We start from the raw sequence: 6,000 nt of genomic DNA on the forward strand, positions 1-6,000 counted from the left end.
ACTGGGCGAAGGGCAGCGCCTTCCGTGGGTCACAACCTTCTCCTCTTCCTCTCCTTCCCAATGCAGGAACTGAGTGCAGTTCCTTTCTCCCCACGCCGGGTGAGAGAGGAAGCCACTTCTGCCCACCGCAGCCTGTGCAGGCAGTCTGGGGGGGCGGCCGGCTTCCTGCCTGCCCTTTGCTCCCTGTCACCCCCAGCCCATCCTCCACCAACACATGGGCCGCCTTCAGTCCCACGTTCCCACTGCTCCTTCCAGGCAGCCCACCTGGATTTCACCCACTCATCAGACAGGAGCAGACAGCAGTTACCAGGGTCGGCAGAGGGGTCTCCTTTGAAACGAAAGGATGAGCTTCACCCACCAAGACAGAGCCGTCTGTCCCTCCCCCACAGGACAGCCACCGGGGTCCCCAGCACTCACAGACTTGGGGGGTGGACGTTTTCCACGTGGCCGCACCACTAGTGTCTTCTCAGTGGAGAAACGTGGAGCAGAGCAAAGGGAATAAGCCACCACACAGATGTCAGCAACACAGAGGGAGCCCACAGCTGAGAAGGACTGACTTGGCCAGACTCTAGTCCAACCGCATGCCTCGTCCAATCCTTGAGTCATCCAGCTTGAATGCTCCTAGGAGTGGGGAGCTCACTCCTTTTTAAGACAAGAGATGTATCTCATGTAAGTAGATGAAGTTGGCCTCACTGGCCCTCCCTCCTTCAAACTTTTGGGACCCCACCTCCCCACCCCCCGGAGAGCAAGCCAGCTGCGGCCCTGAGGCACCTGCACTGTCCTTCCTCCTGAGTATCCACTCAGTCTGGTGTCCACTGTTACCTGATCCCCTCTCTCTGGATGACAGAAGCCAGCGCCTTCTGGCAGTGGCCTTGATGCCAGGAGCGTGTGGGCGTCCTCTCGGGCTACCAGGGGCACCGCCACGAACACTGTTAACATCCCTGTTGCACAGGTGAGGGCCACATGTCAGCGAGGGGAAGCCGTGTGTTCCAACACGTAGCCCTCAGCCCGGAAACTGTCCTGGAACTGTTTCTATGAACCCGGAAGACTTCAGAATCCCCCAGAGCCCCTGCTGAAGGGGTGTGAGCCCGGCGAGGCCAAGGGAGCTCACATGGACGGCTCCCCGTGACACGCGAGTGAGTCTGCACCTGCTCACGCCTGCCTGGGAACCAGAAGGACTCCCTGGCCTGGGAGGGGCATTGGGGGGCCCAGAGTCAAGGACGGCAGAGGGACAGCTCCTTTCACCTGCTCTTCCTTGTCAGTGTTCGAAATTAGGTCTGCCTTGTGCAATCATGACCCCTTGACAGTACTCTGAAAGATGGAAAAATTAATGTGAACCTCTGGAGGGCAGCGACCATGGGACAGTCATCTGTGCCTGAGGGCGGGGAGCATTAGCATCTGCCTGAATGGAAAAGGGCAGGGGGAGAGATGGGGAATGGCCTAAAATAGGCTCTTGGAAAATTGCAGCCAAATTTTTATTTTTACTTTGTCCGCATTTGATCACACAGCAGGCATCCCGGGCCAAGCCTCCGTGGTGCAGGGAGAGCATTGGAATGAGCTAGGAAAGGCCAGAGACCTCTCTGTTCCCTTTTTCCTCTGCTGCGGCCAGTCCTGTAGAGAGCAGTGGGCACACACCTTCGGAAGGCTTCACCCTTCATGCTGACCACAGCACTCGCCTGTCAGATACCAGGCGGGGAGGAAGAGGGAGTTTCTAATTCGGGTGTGCTCTGGCCCGAGGCCACCAGCTCCACCCCCGCCCAGCCCCGGCCCCAGGCGGGGTCTCTGGGCAGTGCCCCAGCGAATGCTGCAGGAACGGCCCGACCCGGCTGGCATTTGCCCCGCGAGTGTGTCTCCTGGCCTGGCCGGCCGCCCAGCCCTGCCCGGAGAAGGGTCTCCCACCCACGGGCCTGCCTGTGCGCCTCCCGCAGGTGCCAGCACCCTCCCCCCCACCAAGCTCATCGCCATCCCCACACCTCCAAGAATAGCAGAGGCCGCAGGTTTTCATGAGTTCTTTGTCTCTGGCAGGACTGGCGGGGGTGGGGGCACCCAGAGGTGGGGAACTGACAGAGAACATCCCACAGCTCTCCGAATTACCCCTCCGGGGCATCTCACACACGGAGGGAGGAAGTCCAGATCCCCACACTGACCCAGCCGGGGCCGCCGAGAGCAGGACCTATCAACAGCCTTCGTGATGTCTGCGTCTTCCCGCCCAGCCAGGCCGCTGCCCAGAAGCAACCAAGGAGGGACGTCTAGCTCGTCCTGTCTATGACAGCAAGGACTGGGGAGCAGCCTACATGTACCACCAACGGGGCCGGCGATGTGAACGCCGGTGTGGCCACCGAAGGTGTGGTGTGGAAGGATGTCCTCCAGCTGCTGTTAAAGAGAACAAGGAGATGGAACAGGACTCTGATTCTGTAAAACCCCGCCTGTATACAAACACATACAAGGAAACATCTACGAGATCATCCTGGCCCTCCTGCACAATCTTTACGGGGTGTAGGGTTGCATGTGATGTTTGCTTTGTACTTCCGTTAATCAGCGCATTCTAATTTTTTGTGAAGTGGTAACTGCCCTCACCTTCTTTGAGTGTGATCTGCATACACAAAGACAGCACTCATTCAAGGGTGTATCTCACCAGGGTCTGACGCGTCCGCCCAGCTGTGGAAACACCACCACAAGCAAAACAGAGAGCAACCCACCACCCCAACATGTTCCCTCGGCCCCTCTTTGGACAACCCCTGAACCCTCCCCCAACCCCACCCCCAAACAACCAAGTCTCCACTTTCTGCTACTAAGTTAGATCTGCCTTTTCTAGACCTTTCTATGAGTGGAGTCACACTCTGCATTGTCTTGTGCGTCTGCGTTCTCTCGCCTGGCGTGATGATGCCGAGCCTGCCTTCTGGGTATCAGTAGTGGGGTTTTCCCTCTTTACAGCTGAGCCATGTGGGTATGCCACCCTGTTCACCCACTCGCCCCACAATGGCATCCGGCTGGCTTCCCGTCTGCGGTGACGGTTACAACGTAGTTGTGAGCATTCGCGTTCAAATCCATCTGTGGGTGCAGGTTTTCCTTTCTTCCGGGGAACAGGTGGGAGAGGAATTGGTGGTTCATGAAGTAAATGCAAACTTGGTTCTAGAAGAAACTCTGAAACTGTCGTCCAGAGTGATTGTAGAACAGTACGTCCCCACCAGCGACAAAAGTTCCAGTTGCTCCGCTCCTCACCAACACTTAGTATTGTCAGTCTCTCTGGTTTAGCCGTCCTGACGGGAGTGCATCTCGCAGTGGCTCTAATTTGCATTTCCCTGAGGACGCTTACCGCCGAGCATCTCCAGCGTGCTTGGTGACATCTTTTTATGTAAAGTACCTTCTAACATTTTTCTCATTATTTCCAGGGGACTGAATTATTATCCAGCATGACACATTTCGGGGGTGGCGGTGCTGTTGTTGGTGTCAGTACGCTGGATGACATCCTTCATCACATACACACACCATGAATATCTCCCCCTGAGCAGTGGCTGGGATGGGCTGTCCCATTTTCGTACAGTGTCTTTTGAGGAGCCCGAGCTTTTAAATTTGGGTTAAGTTCAACTATTAACGTTTTCCTTCTGTGGTTTAGACTGTGTTTTACCTAAGAAGTCTCTGACTATCCCAAGGTTATAAAGATTTTCTCCTACACATTCTTCTTGGGGTTTTAGAGTTTGGGCTTGGGTATTTCAGTGTATGATGCATTTCAATTTAGTTTCTAAGTGGCGTGGGTTCATGTTCAAGGTGAATTTTCCTCCATCATCTACAACGTCCAGAATGGGAGCCCGTGGCCATAGGCAGGGCTTGTGCCCTCACAACGTGGCTGGTCCGAATTGAGATGTGCTGCCCATGTGAGGCGCGCGACACATGTCAGGGACTTGGAAACCCCCACCCCAAAAATGTAAAATGCCTCATTAATGATTTTATCAATTACATGTTAAAATGACAGTGTCTTAGATGTATTGGCTTAAATAGAACTACTTATTTAAATTGATTTTGCCTATTTTTTCAGTTTGGCTACCAGGATCTTAAAATCACCTACGTGGCTTGCATTATGCCTCACAGGACAGCCGTGGTCCCCATGGACACCCGTTCCAGCACAGTCTGTCAAAAACAGCTCTCTTCCCCCGGCTTACCTTTGCACTGTGGTCGGGAATCGGACCCTGTGTGTGCGGCTCCCTGGACCATTCCACGGATCCCCGTGTCTGTCTGTGTGCCACGGCCACGCCACCCATTGAAATCGAGGCCACGTAAGTCTTCCAATTTTATCCTTGCTTTCCAAATGTGTTTTTGTTATCTTAAGTTCGTTCCATTTCTGTGTTAATTTTCAAGTCAGCTTCTAAGGTTTTGTTGTCGTTAAAGACTGTTGAGACTTATTAAAATTACATGAAATCTATCGGCCAATTTGAGGAAGGCCGACATCTTAGAAACAGTGAACCCTCTGAGCCATAAACGTCGTTTTAAGCGGCAATCCCTAACGGTCTGACTTACCCCTAAACAGGTTTTGTGGCTTTGATATTATTCCACGTGGTGCTTTTGGATTTTTATTTTCCAATTATCGACTCTAGAAACACAACTGAATTTCTTACAAAGTGACCCAGAACATTGCTATCCCGCTGCATTTGCTTGTTACTTCCAGGAGTGTTTTGGTAAGCTCCTTTGGATTTTCTATGTTTACAAGCGTGCTGTTTATGAAGAAAGATATTTTCTTCCTTCTTTCCAATCGCTCTTTGCTTGCGGGGCCTTCTCATGCCAGCTGTGTCCACGAGGCAGACAGCAGTGGGGGACAGGGGGTGGCAGGCGACTCCTCCTCAGCGCTGGGCTCTGGGGCACGGTAAGCCTGTGCTGCCCATTTGTGCACAAGCCTTTGTCGGGTTCCGGAAATATTCCTCATTTCCAGTTTGCTGAGAGTTTGCTGAGAGTTTGAATTCTTGCCATGTGTTTTCTGGTTGTACCAAGACGGCCGTATGGTTTTTCTCCCTCATTCTGTCAGAGTGGGCATCCTCATATGTTTGGCCAGTCCCCCGGGGTAGGTGCTGGAGCTAATACCCTGGGTGCCGGGTGCATCGCAGGTACCGTGTGACCGAGGGAGGCTGAGCTCTGCCGTGACGTGTCACCTTCAAGCCCAACCACGCAGGCGTCAGCCGAGGGCAGAGAGACACGGCCCTTTCCCTCCAGAGCGCTCTCCTGCGTGCTAGGCAGGGAAGGTCCCCAGGGCGCCTGGAGCCATCTGGAGGCCTAGCCACTTCCCACATCGGCATCCATCTGTCCTCTGCAGTGCTGCAGGGAAAGGGGCCCGCGCGGAGCCATGACCGTGGAGGTCCATCGGCACAGCTGACCACAGGAGCGTCAGACCCCGCCTGTCATCAGGTTCGCTTAATCCCCAGAAAACACTGTAATCCACGGCATCCTCTGCAGGACCAAGGACAGAAAGCGTGATTTATTGCTGCTGAAGTACATCCTTTCGTTTTTGCTCACTGCCTTGGGGAGCAATTCCTCACAGTGTCAGCAGCTAGCTCAGGAGAAGAGGAAACGGGCAGAGCCAGGAGGACGGAGAGGGCCAGCACAGGCGCCCTGGTCCCGGGGGCCACCCCAGGCCAGGGAGACATCTGGCCCTGAAGGCCTTGCAAGGGGGCTTGGGTCCGCAGGAGGAGCGCGGGTCACCCCACTTCCCGCCTGCCAGGGCCCAGCTGACCAGCTTTATTAGAACCGGCTGCTCGTGAGTTTCCTAGAAACAAAAGGGGCTGATCTCAGCCGCCTCGCCCCGAGCACAGGACGTACCAGCGCGAGAGCCTTCGCCTTGGGCCTGGAGCCTGTCCGGCACCACCTCCCCGGTCCTCTCAAATGGCCAGGAGGCCGGTTCTCCTGGGAGCCCTGTAGAGGCGGGAAACCAAGGCACAGAGTGGGCCCGACGGCTGGAGTCAGGCTGGTGCTCCGCAGGCCTGGCCCTCGTGGGGTGGCCACTGGGGCTCTTGT

Source organism: Lontra canadensis, unplaced genomic scaffold (assembly GCF_010015895.1).
Source record: "Lontra canadensis isolate GAN:19392208 unplaced genomic scaffold, GSC_riverotter_1.0 scaffold8, whole genome shotgun sequence".
Classification (NCBI taxonomy): domain Eukaryota; kingdom Metazoa; phylum Chordata; class Mammalia; order Carnivora; family Mustelidae; genus Lontra; species Lontra canadensis.